The sequence below is a fragment of the Lissotriton helveticus genome, chromosome 4_1, assembly GCF_964261635.1.
Source record: "Lissotriton helveticus chromosome 4_1, aLisHel1.1, whole genome shotgun sequence".
Taxonomy (NCBI): Eukaryota; Metazoa; Chordata; class Amphibia; order Caudata; family Salamandridae; genus Lissotriton; species Lissotriton helveticus.
The window spans coordinates 1,708,701,300-1,708,719,539 of NC_136063.1; positions in this window are offsets into that span (position 1 = coordinate 1,708,701,300).

Below are 18,240 nucleotides of genomic sequence, written 5' to 3' on the forward strand. Positions count from 1 at the left end.
GCTTGTCTGGAATCACACTGTGAGTCTGTGTCCACTACTGCAATCATCCTGATAGAAGCATTTCCTTATCTTATCACTCTGCTGAAAAATATGGTCTTATAAGCTTATCCTGCTGTCAACTACTAGCACTCTATGAACCCAGTCACTTTCTATGCACTTGCAGAATGACTCAGGCATTGAGACAAGCAGTGGGAAGTCAAATGTGCCCAATGTATGCGGTTTCTTAACCCCTTGAAGACTACTGAGTCAGTCCTGAAAAAGTCCAGGTAATACTCATGCTTGTCTGGAATCACGCTGTGAGTATTTGTCCACTCCTACAAGCATCCTAACAGAAGCATGCCCTTATCTAATCACTCTGGTGAAACATAAGCGCTTATAAATGTATCCTGATTTCAACTACTAGCGTTCAAGGAACTCAGTCACTATCTATGCACTTGAAAATTGACTCAGGCATAGAGACAAGCAGTGGTACAGTCAAATGAGCACAATGTATGAGGTCCCTTAACCCCTTTCAGACTACTGAGTCAGTCCTGCAAAAGTCTAGGTAATAGTCATGCTTGTCTGGAATCACACTGTAAGTCTGTGTCCACTCCTACAATCATCCTGAAAGAAGCATGTCATTATCTAATCACTCTGCTGAAACATAAGCGCTAATAAACTTATCCTGCTGTCAACTACTAGCACTCTAGGTAACCAGTCACTGCCTATGCACTTGCAGAATGTCTCAAGCATTGAGACAAGCAGTGGTACAGTCAGATGTTCACAATATATGCGGTCCTTTAACCCCTTGCAGACAACTGTGTCAGTCCTGCAAAAGTTCAGGTAATAGTGATGCTTGTATGGAATCACACTTTGAGTCTGTTTCCACTCCTACATTCATCCTGGCAGAAGCATGTCCTTATCTAATCACTCTGCTGAAACATAAGGGCTTATAAACCTATCCTGCTGTCAACTACTAGCACTCTAGGAACTCAGTTACTGTCTATGTACTTGCAGAATAACTCAGGCATTGAGACAAGCAGTGGTACAGTCAAATGTGCACAATGTATGCAGTCCCTTAACCCCTTGCAGACTACTGAGTCAGTCCTGCAAATTTCCAGGTAATAGTCATGCTTGTCTGGAATCACACTGTGACTCTGTGTCCACTCCTACAATCATCCTGACAGAAGCATGTCCTTATCTAATCACTCTGCTGAAACATAAGCGCTTATAAACTTATCCTGCTGTCAACTACTAGCACTCTAGGAACCCAGTCACTGTCTATGCACTTGCAGAATGACTCAGGCATTGAGACAAGCAGTGGTAAGTCAAATGTGCACAATGTATGCGGTCACTTAACCCCTTGCAGACTACTGAATCAGTCCTGCAAAAGTCCAGGTAGTCATACTTGTCTGGAATCACACTGTGAGTCTGTGTCCACTCCAACCATCATCCTGACGGAAGCATGTACTAATCTAATCACTCTGCTGAAACATAAGCGCTTAGAAACGTATCTTGCTGTCAACTACTAGCACTCTAGGAACACAGTCACTGTCTATGCACTTGCAAAATGACTCAGGCATTGAGACAAGCAGTGGTAAGTCAAATGTGCCCAATGTATGCAGTTTCTTAACCCCTTGAAGACTACTGAGTCAGTCCTGAAAAAATCCAGGTAATACTCATGCTTGTCTGGAATCACACTGTGAGTATTTGTCCACTCCTACAAGCATCCTAACAGAAGCATGTCCTTATTTAATCACTCTGGTGAAACATAAGCGCTTATAAATGTATCCTGATTTCAACTACTAGCGTTCAAGGAACTCAGTCACTATCTATGCACTTGCAGAATCACTCAGGCATTCAGACAAGCAGTGGTACAGTCAAATGAGCACAATGTATGAGGTCCCTTAACCCTTTACAGACTACTGAGTAAATCCTGCAAAAGTCCAGGTAATAGTCAAGCTTGTCTGGAATTACACTGTGAGTCTGTGTCCACTCCAACAATCATCCTGACAGAAGCATGTCCTTATCTAATCACTCTGCTGAAACATAACCGCCATATAAACGTATCCTGCTAGCAACCACTAGCACTCTAGTAACGCAGTCACTGTCTATGTACTTGCATTATGAATCAGGCATTGAGACAAGCAGTGGTGCATTGAAATGTGCACAATGTAGCGGCGCCTTAATCCCTTGCAGACAACTGAGTCAGTCCGGCAAAAGTACAGGTAATAGTCATGCTTGTTTGGAATCACACTGTGAGTCTGTGTCCTCTCCTACAATCATCCTGACAGAAGCATGTCCTTATCTAATCACTCTGCTGAAACATAAGCACTTATAAATGTATCCTGCTGTCAACTACTAGCACTCTAGGAACCCAGTTAAAGACTATGCACTTGCAGAATGACTCAAGCATTGAGACAAGCAGTGGTACAGTCAAATGTGCTCAATATATGCGGTCCATTACCCCTTGCAGACTACTGAGTCAGTCCTGCAAAAGTCCACTCTTACAATCATCCCGACAGAAGCAGGTTCTCATCTAATCACTCTGCTGAAACATAAGCACTTCTGAACTTATCCTGATGTCAACTACTAGCAGTCTACTCTAGGAACCCAGTCACTGTCTATGCACTTGCAGAATGACTCAGGCATTGAGACAAGCAGTGGTAAGTCAAATGTGCCCACTGTATGTGGCTTCTTAACCCCTTGAAGACTACTGAGTCAGTCCTGAAAAAGTCCAGGTAATACTCATGCTTGTCTGGAATCACACTGTGAGTATTTGTCCACTCCTACAAGCATCCTAACAGAAGCATGCCCTTATCTAATCACTCTGGTGAAACATAAGCTCTTATGAATGTATCCTGATTTCAACTACTAGCGTTCAAGGAACTCAGGCACTATCTATGCACTTGCAGAATGACTCAGGCATAGAGACAAGCAGTGGTACATTCAAATGAGCACAATGTATGAGGTCCCTTAACCCATTTCAGACTACTGAGTCAGTCCTGCAAAAGTCTAGGTAATAGTCATGCTTGTTCCGAATCACACTGTAAGTCTGTGTCCACTCCTACAATCATCCTGAAAGAAGCATGTCCTTATCTAATCACTCTGCTGAAACATAAGCACTTATAAAGTTATCCTGCTCTCAACTACTAGCACTCTAGGTAACCAGTCACTGCCGATGCACTTGCAGAATGTCTCAAGCATTGGGACAAGCAGTGGTACAGTCAAATGTTCACAATATATGCGGTCCTTTAACCCCTTGCAGACTACTGTGTCAGTCCTGCAAAAGTGCCGGTAATAGTCATGCTTGTATGGAATCACACTGTGACTCTGTGTCCACTCCTACAATCATCCTGATAGAAGCATGTCCTTATCTAATCACTCTGCTGAAACATAAGCGCTTATAAACTTATCCTGCTGTCAACTACTAGCACTCTAGGAACCCAGTCACTGTCTATGCACTTGCAGAATGACTCAGGCATTGAGACAAGCAGTGGTAAGTCAAATGTGCACAATGTATGCGGACACTTAACCCCTTGCAGACTACTGAATCCGTCCTGCAAAAGTCCAGGTAGTCATACTTGTCTGGAATCACACTGTGAGTCTGTGTCCACTCCAACCATCATCCTGACAGAAGCATGTCCTAATCTAATCACTCTGCTGAAACATAAGCACTTATAAACCTATCCTGCTGTCAACTACTAGCACTCTAGGAACACAGTCACTGTCTATGCACTTGCAAAATGTCTAAGGCATTGAGACAAGCAGTGGTAAGTCAAATGTGCCCAATGTATGCGGTTTCTTAACCCCTTGAAGACTACTGAGTCAGTCCTGAAAAAATCCAGGTAATACTCATGCTTGTCTGGAATCACACTGTGAGTATTTGTCCACTCCTACAAGCATCATAACAGACGCATGTCCTTATTTAATCACTCTGGTGAAACATAAGCGCTTATAAATGTATCCTGATTTCAACTACTAGCGTTCAAGGAACTCAGTCACTATCTATGCACTAGCAGAATGACTCAGGCATTGAGACAAGCAGTGGTACAGTCAAATAAGAACAATGTATGAGGTCCCTTAACCCTTGACAGACTACTGAGTAAGTCCTGCAAAAGTCCAGGTAATAGTCAAGCTTGTCTGGAATCACACTGTGAGTCTGTGTCCACTCCAACAATCATCCTGACAGAAGCATTTCCTCATCTAATCACTCTGCTGAAACATAAGCACTTATAAACTTATCCTGCTAGCAACTACTAGCACTCTAGTAACGCAGTCACTGTCCCAGTTAAAGACTATGCACTTGCAGAATGACTCAAGCATTGAGACAAGCAGTGGTACAGTCAAATGTGCTCAATATATGCGGTCCATTACCCCTTGCAGACTACTGAGTCAGTCAAGCAAAAGTCCACTCTTACAAACATCCCGACAGAAGCAGGTTCTCATCTAATCACTCTGCTGAAACATAAGCGCTTCTGAACTTATCCTGCTGTCAACTACTAGCACTCTAGGAACCCAGTCACTGTCTATGCACTTGAAGAATGACTCAGGCAGTGAGACAAGCAATGATACAGTCAAATGTTCCCAATGAATGTGGTGCCTTAACCCCTTGCAGACAACTGAGTCAGTCCGGCAAAAGTACAGGTAATAGTCATGCTTGTTTGGAATGACACTGTGAGTCTGTGTCCACTCCTACAATCATCCTGACAAAAGCATGTCCTTATCTAATCACTCTGCTGAAGCATAAGCACTTATAACCTTATCCTGCTGTCAACTACTAGCACTCTAGGTACCCAGTTAAAGACTATGCACTTTCAGAATGACTCAAGCATTAAGACAAGCAGTGGTACAGTCAAATGTGCTCAATATATTCGGTCCATTACCCCTTGCAGACTACTGAGTCAGTCCCGCAAAAGTCCACTCTTACAATCATCCCGACAGAAGCAGGTTCTCATCTAATCACTTTGCTGAAACATAAGCGCTTCTGAACTTATCCTGCTGTCAACTACTAGCACTCTGGGAACCCAGTCACTGTCTCTGCACTTACAGAATGCCTCAGGCATTGAGACAAGCAGTGATACAGTCAAATGTTCACAATTAATGCAGTCCCTTAACACCTTGCAGACTACTGAGTCTGCCCTGCAAACATCCAGGTAATAGTCATGCTTGTCTGGAATCACACTGTGGCTCTGTGCCCACTCCTACAATCATCCTGATAGAAGCATGTCCTTATTTATTCACTCTGCTGAAACATAAGCGCTTATAAACGTATCCTGCTGTCAACTACTAGCACTCTAGGAACATAGTCACTGTCTATGCACTTGCAGAATGACTCAGGCATTGAGACAGACAGTGGTACAGTCAAATGTGCTCAATATATGCGGTCCATTACCCCTTGCAGACTACTGAGCCAGTCCTGCAAAAGTCCAGGTAATAGTCATGCTTGTCTGGAATCATACTGGGAGTCTGTGTCCACTCCTACAATCATCCTGATTGAAGTATGGCCTTATCTAATGACTCTGCTGAAACATAAGTCCTTATAAACGTATCCTGCTGTCAACTATTAGCACTCTAGGAACCTATTCACTGTCTATGCACTTGCAGAATGAATCCTGCATTGAGACAAGCAGTGTTACAGTAAAATGTGCAGAATGTATGTGGTCTCTTAAACCCTTGCAGACTACTGAGTCAGTCCTGCAAAAGTCCAGGTAAAAGCCATGCTTGTCTGGAATCATACTCTGAGTCTGTGTCCACTCCTACAATAATCCTGACAGAAGCATGTCCTTATCTAATCACTCTGTTGAAACATAAGCGCTTATCAACTTATCCTACTGTCAACTACTAGCACTCTAGGAACCAAGTCAGTATCTCTGAACCTGCAGAATGACTCAGGCATTGAGACAAGCAGTGGTAAGTCAAATGTGCACAATGTATGCGGCCCCTTAACCCCTTGCAGACTACTGAGTCAGTCCTGCAAATGTGCAGGAAATGGTCATGCTTGTATGGAATCACATTGTGAGTCTGTGTCCACTCCTACAATCATCCTGACAGAAGCATGTCCTTATCTAATCACAATGTTGAAACATAAGCGCTCATGAACTTATCCTGCTGTCAACTACTAGCACTCAGGGAACCCAGTCACTGTCTATGCACTTGCAGAATGACTCAGGCATTGAGCCAAGCAGTGGTATGTCAAATGTGCACAATGTATGCGGTCTCTTAACCCCTTGAAGACTACTGAGTCAGTACTGCAAAAGTCCAGGTAATACTCATGCTTGTCTGGAATCACACTGTGAGTCTTTGTCAACTCCTACAATCATCCTGACTGAAGCATGTCTTTATCTAATCACTCTGCTGAAACATAAGTGCTTATAAATGTATCCTGATTTCAACTACTAGCATTCAAGGAACTCAGTCACTATCTATGCACTTGCAGAATGACTCATGCATTGAGACAGGCAGTGGCACAGTCAAATGAGCACAATGTATGCAGTCCCTTAACCCCTGGCATACTACTGAGTCAGTCCTGCAAAAGTCCAGGTAACAGTCGCCAACCTCGGACTCAAGCAACTGGTCAACACCCCCACCCACTACGCCAGCCACACGCTCGATCCCGTCTTCTCTTCCAGCAAGTACATCACCTTCAGCCACGCCACCGGACTCCACTGGACCGACCACAGCTGCGTCCACTTCAGCTTCAAAAGATCCACGACCCACCACCACCCGCAACAGGTACCTCACAGGAATTGGAGCAAGATCACCGCAGACCAGCTCACCACCTCCCTCAGCCAGAGCCCACCCGCCAACACAACGGACCCCAACGAAGCAGCCCGCAACTTCACACAGTTGCTGACCGCCTGCGCCGACGACCTCGCGCCACTAAAGAACCCTCCCAGCAGACCTAGAAGCAAGAAGGCATCCTGGTTCACCGACGACCTCAAGGACTCCAAGAAAACCTGCCGCACCCTCGAGAAAGCCTGGCTCCTCGACCCGACCACCGACAACATGACCGCCCTCAAACACGCTACCCGCAAGCACCACCAGCTCATCCGCACCACCAAGAAGAAATCCCTGAAGGAACGACTGGACAACAACGCCCACGACAGCAAAGAGCTCTTCACTATCGTCAAGGAGTTCTCCAACCCCAGCACCGGCACCAACGACATCACTCCGTCACAAGACCTCTGCGACTCCCTCGCCTTGTTCTTCCACCGCAAGATCGCCGACATCCACAACAGCTTCGGCGCCCCACCCACGCACCCAACCGTCGAACCAACGCCCCCCACCGCCACCCTTCACACCTGGACCACGGTGACCACCGAAGACACAGCCCGCACGATGAACACCATCCACTCCGGATCACCGACCGACCCCTGCCCACACCACGTCTTCAACAAGGCCGACTCCACCATCGCACCCCAACTCCGGAACATCATCAACGCCTCCTTCAACACCGCCACCTTCCCGGAGAGCTGGAAGCACGCCGAGATCAGCGCCCTCCTGAAGAAACCTACAGCGGACCCCACCGATCTCAAAAACCTCCGCCCCATCTCGCTCCTCCCTTTTCCTGCTAAAGTCATCGAGAAGATCGTCAACAGACAGCTGACCGCCTTCCTCGAGATGAACGGATCCCTCGACCCCTCGCAGTCCGGCTTCAGAGCCAACCACAGCACCGAGACCGCCCTCATCGCAGCCACCGACGACATCCGGACCCTGCTCGACAAGGGGGAAACAGTGGCCCTCATCCTCCTGGACGTCTCCGCTGAGTTCGACACGGTCTGCCACCGCACCCTAGTCCAGCGTCTCAGCAACATCGGTATCCAAGAGAAGGCACTGGAGTGGATAATCTCGTTCCTCGCCGAAAGAACACAAAGAGTCCGCCTCCCCCCATTGCGCTCCGAGGCCACCGAAGTCATCTGCGGCGTCCCGCAAGGATCTTCACTCAGCCCCACCCTCTTCAACATCTACATGAAACCTCTCGCAGCCATCGCACGCCAGCACAACCTCAACATCATCTCTTACGCCGACGACACCCAGCTGATCCTCTCCCTCACCAGAGACCCCGACACCGCCAGAACCTGCCTACACGAAGGGATGAAAGACGTCACCAAGTGGATGAAGGACAGCCGCCTGAAACTGAACTCGGACAAGACGGAAGTCCTCATCCTGGGATCTTCGCCCTCCGCCTGGGACGACTCCTGGTGGCCCCCAGCCCTGGGCACCGCACCCAAGCCAACCGACCACGCACGCAACCTGGACTTCATCCTGGACCCCTCCCTCTCGATGACCAGACAAGTCAACGCCGTCTCCTCATCGTGCTTCAACACCCTGCGTATGCTTCGCAAGATCTTCCGCTGGATCCCGACCGAGACCAGGAAGACTGTCACCCAGGCACTCGTCACCAGCAGACTGGACTACAGAAACGCCCTCTACGCCGGAACCACAGCCAAGCTACAGAAAAGACTCCAGCGCATCCAGAACGCCTCCGCCCGACTCATCCTGGATGTCCCCCGACGCAGCCACATCTCCAGCCACCTGAGTTATCTGCACTGGCTCCCCGTCGACAAGAGGATCACGTTCCGGCTCCTCACCCACGCACACAAGTCTCTCCACGACCTGGGCCCCAAGTACCTCAACAACCGCCTGACCTTCTACACGCCCACCCGCCAGCTACGGTCCACCAGCCTCGCCCTCGCAGCCGTACCACGCATCGGAAGAGCCACCGCCGGAGGGAGATCCTTCTCTTACCTGGCTGCCAAGACTTGGAACTCCCTCCCCATCCACCTTCGGCTGACCCAGGACCATCTCGCCTTCAGGAAACAACTCAAGACCTGGCTGTTCGAGCAGTAGCATACCCCTCCCCCCAAGCGCCTTGAGACCCTCCCGGGTGAGTAGAGCGCTATACAAATGGCATGATTGATTGATTGATGCTTGTCTATAACCACACTGTGAGTCTGTGTCCCTCCAACAATCATCCTGACAGAAACATGTCCTTATCTAATCACTCTGCTGAAACATAAGCGCTTATAAACTTATCCTGCTAGCAACTACTATCACTCTAGGAACCCAGTCACTGTCTAATCACTTGCATTATGACTCAGGCATTGAGACAAGTAGTGGTACATTGAAATGTGCACAATGTATGCAGTGCCTTAACCCCTTGCAGACTACTGAGTCAGTCCTGTAAACGTACGGGTAATAGTCATGCTTGTCTGGAATCACACTGTGAGTCTGTGTCCACTCCTACAATCATCCCGACAGAAGCATGTTCTCATCTAATCACTCTGCTGAAACATAAGCGCTCATAAACTTATCCTGCTGTCAACTACTAGCACTCGAGGAACCCAGTCACTGTCTATGCACTTGCAGAATGACTCAGGCATTGAGACAAGGAGTGATACAGTCAAATGTTTACAATGAATGCGGTCCCTTAACACCTTGCAGACTACTGAGTCAGTCCTGCAAATGTCCAGGTAATAGTCATGCTTGTCTGGAATCCAACTGTGGCTCTGTGCCCACTCCTACAATCATCCTGATAGAAGCATGTCCTTATTTATTCACTCTGCTGAAACATAAGCGCTTATAAACGTATCCTGCTGTCAACTACTAGCACTCTAGGAACATAGTCACTGTATATGCACTTGCAGAATGACTCAGGCATTGAGACAAGCAGTGGTACAGTCAAATGTGCTCAATATATGCAGTCCATTACCCCTTGCAGACTACTGAGTCAGTCCTGCAAAAGTCCAGGTAATAGTCATGCTTGTCTGGAATCATACTGGGAGTCTGTGTCCACTCCTACAATCATCCTGATCGAAGTATGGCCTTATCTAATGACTCTGCTGAAACATAAGTCCTTATAAACGTATCCTGCTGTCAACTACTAGCACTCTAGGAACCTATTCACTGTCTATGCACTTGCAGAATGAATCCTGCATTGAGACAAGCAGTGTTACAGTAAAATGTGCACAATGTATGCGGTCTCTTAAACCCTTGCAGACTACTGAGTCAGTCCTGCAAAAGACCAGGTAATAGCCATGCTTGTCTGGATTCATACTCTGAGTCTGTGTCCACTCCTACAATAATCCTGACAGAAGCATGTCCTTATCTAATCACTCTGTTGAAACATAAGCACTTATCAACTTATCCTACTGTCAACTACTAGCACTCTAGGAACCAAGTCAGTGTCTCCGAACTTGCAGAATGACTCAGGCATTGAGACAGGCAGCGGTAAGTCAAATGTGCACAATGTATTCGGTCCCTTAACCCCTTTGCAGACTACTGAGTCAGTCCTGCAAAAGTGCAGGAAATGGTCATGCTTGTATGGAATCACACTGTGAGTCTGTGTCCACTCCTACAATCAACCTGACAGAAGCATGTCCTTATCTAATCACAATGTTGAAACATAAGCGCTTATGAACTTATCCTGCTGTCAACTACTAGCACTCTAGGAACCCAGTCACTGTCTATGCACTTGCAGAATGACTCAGGCATTGAGCCAAGCAGTGGTAAGTCAAATGTGCACAATGTATGCGGTCTCTTAACCCCTTGAAGACTGCTGAGTCAGTACTGCAAAAGTCCAGGTAATACTCATGCTTGTCTGGAATCACACTGTGAGTCTTTGTCCACTCCTACAATCATCCTGACAGAAGCATGTCTTTATCTAATCACTCTGCTGAAACATAAGTGCTTATAAATCTATCCTGATTTCAACTACTAGCATTCAAGGAACTCAGTCACTATCTATGCACTTGCAGAATGACTCATGCATTGAGACAGGCAGTGGCACAGTCAAATGAGCACAATGTATGCAGTCCCTTAACCCCTTGCAGACTACTGAGTCAGTCCTGCAAAAGTCCATGTAATAGTCATGCTTGTCTATAACCACACTGTGAGTCTGTGTCCCTCCAACAATCATCCTGACAGAAACATGTCCTTATCTAATCACTCTGCTGAAACATACGCGCTTATAAACTTATCCTGCTGTCAACTACTAGCACTCTAGGTACCCAGTTAAAGACTATGCACTTGCAGAATGACTCAAGCATTGAGACAAGCAGTGGTACAGTCAAATGTGCTCAATATATGCGGTCCATTACCCCTTGCAGACTACTGAGTCAGTCCTGCAAAAGTCCACTCTTACAAACATCCCAACAGAAGCAGGTTCTTATCTAATCACTCTGCTGAAACATAAGCGCTTCTGAACTTATCCTGCTGTCAACTACTAGCACTCTAGGAACCCAGTCACTGTCTATGCAATTGCAGAATGACTCAGGCAGTAAGACAAGCAATGATACAGTCAAATGTTCCCAATGAATGTGGTGCCTTAACCCCTTGCAGACAACTGAGTCAGTCCGGCAAAAGTACAGGTAATAGTCATGCTTGTTTGGAATCACACTGTGAGTCTGTGTCCACTCCTACAATCATCCTGACAGAAGCATGTCCTTATCTAATCACTCTGCTGAAGCATAAGCACTTATAAACGTATCCTGCTGTCAACTACTAGCACTCTAGATACCCAGTTAAAGACTATGCACTTGCAATATGACTCAAGCATTAAGACAAGCAGTGGTACAGTCAAATGTGCTCAATATATGCGGTCCATTACCCCTTGCAGACTACTGAGTCAGTCCCGCAAAAGTCCACTCTTACAATCATCCCGACAGAAGCAGGTTCTCATCTAATCACTCTGCTGAAACATAAGCGCTTCTGAACTTACCCTGCTGTCAACTACTAGCACTCTGGGAACCCAGTCACTGTCTCTGCACTTACAGAATGCCTCAGGCATTGAGACAAGCAGTGATACAGTCAAATGTTCACAATGAATGCAGTCCCTTAACACCTTGCAGACTACTGAGTCTGTCCTGCAAACATCCAGGTAATAGTCATGCTTGTCTGGAATCGCACTGTGGCTCTGTGCCCACTCCTACAATCATCCTGATAGAAGCATGTCCTTATTTATTCACTCTGCTGAAACATAAGCGCTTATAAACGTATCCTGCTGTCAACTACTAGCACTCTAGGAACATAGTCACTGTCTATGCACTTGCAGAATGACTCAGGCATTGAGACAAACAGTGGTACAGTCAAATGTGCTCAGTATATGCGGTCCATTACCCCTTGCAGACTACTGAGCCAGTCCTGCAAAAGTCCAGGTAATAGTCATGCTTGTCTGGAATCATACTGGGAGTGTGTGTCCACTCCTACAATCATCCTGATTGAAGTATGGCCTTATCTAATGACTCTGCTGAAACATAAGTCCTTATAAACGTATCCTGCTGTCAACTATTAGCACTCTAGGAACCTATTCACTGTCTATGCACTTGCAGAATTAATCCTGCATTGAGACAAGCAGTGTTACAGTAAAATGTGAAGATTGTATGCGGTCTCTTAAACCCTTCCAGACTACAGAGTCAGTCCTGCAAAAGTCCAGGTAATAGCCATGCTTGTCTGGAATCATACTCTGAGTCTGTGTCCACTCCTACAATAATCCTGACAGAAGCATGTCCTTCTCTAATCACTCTGTTGAAACATAAGCGCTTATCAACTTATCCTACTGTCAACTACTAGCACTCTAGGAACCAAGTCAGTGTCTCTGAACCTGCAGAATGACTCAGGCATTGAGACAAGCAGTGGTAAGTCAAATGTGCACAATGTAAGCGGTCCCTTAACCCCTTGCAGACTACTGAGTCAGTCCTGCAAATGTACAGGAAATGGCCATGCTTGTATGGAATCACACTGTGAGTCTGTGTCCACTCCTACAATCATCCTGACAGAAGTATGTCCTTATCTAATCACAATGTTGAAACATAAGTGCTCATGAACGTATCCTGCTGTCAACTACTAGCACTCTAGGAACCCAGTCACTGTCTATGCACTTGCAGAATGACTCAGGCATTGAGCCAAGCAGTGGTTAGTCAAATGTGCACAATGTATGCGGTCTCTTAACCCCTTGAAGACTACTGAGTCAGTACTGCAAAAGTCCAGGTAATACTCATGCTTGTCTGGAATCACACTGTGAGTCTTTGTCCACTCCTACAATTATCCTGACAGAAGCATGTCTTTATCTAATCACTCTGCTGAAACATAAGTGCTTATAAATGTATCCTGATTTCAACTACTAGCATTCAAGGAACTCAGTCACTATCTATGCACTTGCAGAATGACTCATGCATTGAGACAGGCAGTGGCACAGTCAAATGAGCACAATGTACGCAGTCCCTTAACCCCTTGCAGACTACTGAGTCAGTCCTGCAAAAGTCCAGGTAATGGTCATGCTTGTCTATAACCACACTGTGAGTCTGTGTCCCTCCAACAATCATCCTGACAGAAACATGTCCTTATCTAATCACTCTGCTGAAACATAAGCGCTTATAAACTTATCCTGCTAGCAACTACTATCACTCTAGGAACCCAGTCACTGTCTATTCACTTGCATTATGACTCAGGCATTGAGACAAGCAGTGGTACATTGAAATGTGCACAATGTATGCAGTGCCTTAAACCCTTGCAGACAACTGAGTCAGTCCTGTAAACGTACGGGTAATAGTCATGCTTGTCTGGAATCACACTGTGAGTCTGTGTCCACTCCTACAATCATCCCGACAGAAGCATGTTCTCATCTAATCACTCTGCTGAAACATAAGCGCTTATAAACGTATCCTGCTGTCAACTACTAGCACTCTAGGAACATAGTCACTGTCTATGCACTTGCAGAATGACTCAGGCATTGAGACAAGCAGTGGTACAGTCAAATGTGCTCAATATATGCGGTCCATTACCCCTTGCAGACTACTGAGTCAGTCCTGCAAAAGTCCAGGTAATAGTCATGCTTGTCTGGAATCATACTGGGAGTCTGTGTCCACTCCTACAATCATCCTGATCGAAGTATGGCCTCATCTAATGACTCTGCTGAAACATAAGTCCTTATAAACGTATCCTGCTGTCACCTACTAGCACTCTAGGTACCTATTCACTGTCTATGCACTTGCAAAATGAATCCTGCATTGAGACAAGCAGTGGTACAGTCAAATGTGCTCAATATATGCGGTCCATTACCCCTTGCAGACTACTGAGCCAGTCCTGCAAAAGTCCAGGTAATAGCCATGCTTGTCTGGAATCAAACTCTGAGTCTGTGTCCACTCCTACAATAATCCTGACAGAAGCATGTCCTTATCTAATCACTCTGTTGAAACATAAGCGCTTATCAACTTATCCTACTGTCAACTACTAGCACTCTAGGAACCAAGTCAGTGTCTCTGAACCTGCAGAATGACTCAGGCATTGAGACAAGCAGTGGTAAGTCAAATGTGCACAATGTATGCAGTCCCTTAACCCCTTGCAGACTACTGAGTCAGTCCTGCAAATGTTCAGGAAATGGTCATGCTTGTATGGAATCACACTGTGAGTCTGTGTCCACTCCTACAATCATAATGACAGAAGCATGTCCTTATCTAATCACAATGTTGAAACATAAGCGCTCATGAACTTATCCTGCTGTCAACTACTAGCACTCTAGGAACCCAGTCACTGTCTATGCACTTGCAGAATGACTCAGGCATTGAGCCAAGCAGTGGTTAGTCAAATGTGCACAATGTATGCGGTCTCTTAACCCCTTGAAGACTACTGAGTCAGTACTGCAAAAGTCCAGGTAATACTCATGCTTGTCTGGAATCACACTGTGAGTCTTTGTCCACTCCTACAATCATCCTGACAGAAGCATGTCTTTATCTAATCACTCTGCTGAAACATAAGTGCTTATAAATGTATCCTGATTTCAACTACTAGCATTCAAGGAACTCAGTCACTATCTATGCACTTGCAGAATGACTCATGCATTGAGACAGGCAGTGGCACAGTCAAATGAGCACAATGTATGCAGTCCCTTAACCCCTTGCAGACTACTGAGTCAGTCCTGCAAAAGTCCAGGTAATGGTCATGCTTGTCCATAACCACACTGTGAGTCTGTGTCCCTCCAACAATCATCCTGACAGAAACATGTCCTTATCTAATCACTCTGCTGAAACATAAGCGCTTATAAACTTATCCTGCTAGCAACTACTATCACTCTAGGAACCCAGTCACTGTCTATTCACTTGCATTATGACTCAGGCATTGAGACAAGCAGTGGTACATTGAAATGTGCACAATGTATGCAGTGCCTTAACCCCTTGCAGGCAACTGAGTCAGTCCTGTAAACGTACGGGTAATAGTCATGCTTGTCTGGAATCACACTGTGAGTCTGTGTCCACTCCTACAATCATCCCGACTGAAGCATGTTCTCATCTAATCACTCTGCTGAAACATAAGCGCTTATAAACGTATCCTGCTGTCAACTACTAGCACTCTAGGAACAGTCACTGTCTATGCACTTGCAGAATGACTCAGGCATTGAGACAAGCAGTGGTACAGTCAAATGTGCTCAATATATGCGGTCCATTACCCCTTGCAGACTACTGAGTCAGTCCTGCAAAAGTCCAGGTAATAGCCATGCTTGTCTGGAATCATACTGGGAGTCTGTGTCCACTCCTACAATCATCCTGATCGAAGTATGGCCTTATCTAATGACTCTGCTGAAACATAAGTCCTTATAAACGTATCCTGCTGTCACCTACTAGCACTCTAAGAACCTATTCACTGTCTATGCACTTGCAGAATGAATCCTGCATTGAGACAAGCAGTGTTACAGTAAAATGTGCACAATGTGCACAATGTATGCGGTCTCGTAAACCCTTGCAGACTACTGAGTCAGTCCTGCAATAGTCCAGGTAATAGCCATGCTTGTCTGGATTCATACTCTGAGTCTGTGTCCACTCCTACAATAATCCTGACAGAAGCATGTCCTTATCTAATCACTTTGTTGAAACATAAGCGCTTATCAACTTATCCTACTGTCAACTAATAGCACTCTAGGAACCAAGTCAGTGTCTCCGAACTTGCAGAATGACTCAGGCATTGAGACAGGCAGTGGTAAGTCAAATGTGCACAATGTATGCGGTCCCTTAACCCCTTTGCAGACTACTGAGTCAGTCCTGCAAAAGTGCAGGAAATGGTCATGCTTGTATGGAATCACACTGTGTGTCTGTGTCCACTCCTACAATCATCCTGACAGAAGCATGTCCTTATCTAATCACAATGTTGAAACATAAGCGCTTATGAACTTATCCTGCTGTCAACTACTAGCCCTCTAGGAACCCAGTCACTGTCTATGCACTTGCAGAATGACTCAGGCATTGAGCCAAGCAGTGGTAAGTCAAATGTGCACAATGTATGCGGTCTCTTAACCCCTTGAAGACTGCTGAGTCAGTACTGCAAAAGTCCAGGTAATACTCATGCTTGTCTGGAATCACACTGTGAGTCTTTGTCCACTCCTACAATCATCCTGACAGAAGCATGTCTTTATCTAATCACACTGCTGAAACATAAGTGCTTATAAATCTATCCTGATTTCAACTACTAGCATTCAAGGAACTCAGTCACTATCTATGCACTTGCAGAATGACTCATGCATTGAGACAGGCAGTGGCACAGTCAAATGAGCACAATGTATGCGGTCCCTTAACCCCTTGCAGACTACTGAGTCAGTCCTGCAAAAGTCCAGGTAATAGTCATGCTTGTCTATAACCACACTGTGTGTCTGTGTCCACTCCTACAATCATCCCGACAGAAGCATGTTCTCATCTAATCACTCTGCTGAAACATAAGCGCTCATGAACTTATCCTGCTGTCAGCTACTAGCACTCGAGGAGCCCAGTCACTGTCTATGCATTTGCAGAATGACTCAGACATTGAGACAAGCAGTGGTACGATCAAATGAGCACAATATATGCGGTCCCTTAACCCCTTGCAGACTACTGAGTCAGTCCTGCAAAAGTCCAGGTAATAGTCATGCTTGTCTGGAATCACACTGTGAGTCTGTGTACACTCCTACAATCATCCTGACAGAAGCATGTTCTCATCTAATCACTCTGCTGAAACATAAGCGCTCATGAACTTATCCTGCTGTCAGCTACTAGCACTCAGGAGCCCAGTCACTGTCTATGCATTTGCAGAATGACTCAGGCATTGAGACAAGCAGTGGTACGATCAAATGAGCACAATATATGCGGTCCCTTAACCCCTTGCAGACTACTGAGTCAGTCCTGCAAAAGTCCAGGTAATAGTCATGCTTGTCTGGAATCACACTGTGAGTCTGTGTCCACTCCTACAATCATCCTGACAGAAACATGTCCTTATCTAATCACTCTGCTGAAACATAAGCGCTTATAAACTTATCCTGCTATCAACTACTAGCACTCTAGGAACCCAGTTACTGTCTATGCACTTGCAGAATAACTCAGGCTCTGATACAAGCAGTGATACAGTCAAATGTGCACAATGTATGCGGTCCCTTAACCCCTTGCAGACTACTGAGTCAGTTCTGCAAAAGTCCAGGTAATTCATGCTTGTCTGGAATCACACTGTGACTCTGTGTCCACTCCTACAATCATCCTGTTAGAAGCATGTCCTTATCTATTCACTCCGCTGAGATATAAGCGCTTATAAACGTATTCTGCTGTCAACTTCTAGCACTCTAGGAACATAGTCACTGTCTATGCACTTGCAGACTGACTCAGGCATTGAGACAAGCAGTGGTGGGCAAGATGGCGGCCGCGTGTTCGGCTGAGTAGGCTGGTGTCAGCACTCCCCTGGTAAATTACTCCCCTTTTGGTTCTTTTGCCCCGACCTCCGCTCCTTCTGCCTAGGTTATGGTCTGGTTCTTTAATCCGCTGTAAAAAATGTTATGCTCCAATTTGAATTCTGGCCAGATACTCCCCCAGATGCCTGATTATTGCAAAGGTGTATGGCCATGATACACAGACTCAACCAGGTGCAAGCAAGACTCACCGCTAAGCTCTTCTCTGTCTAGGTGCGCTCCGCCTCCGGCTCCTGCTCTCCTGGATGGATTGACTCCACATCCTGTGCTGCTACTGCTGCTGGTATGGCTCTGAAGACGGCCTCAAAGACTGCTCCGGCAGCAGTGAAAACCCGCGGTGCTACACGCATTGTCGGCTCTGGTGATTCCAAGGAAAAGGAGCTACCGGCTGCCAGCGGGGCTGAGGAGGCCACGGTCTCTGTCGGCATGTCAAAGTCAGCCCCTGCAGCTGTGGTAAAAGGCAAGCAGATGTTTCAGGAGCTGTTTTGACAACGGTCCCTGAAAAGGAAGGCCCCCCTGAGGGCAGCGATGGCAGAGGGGGAGAGAAGCAGGCCGATTCTCTG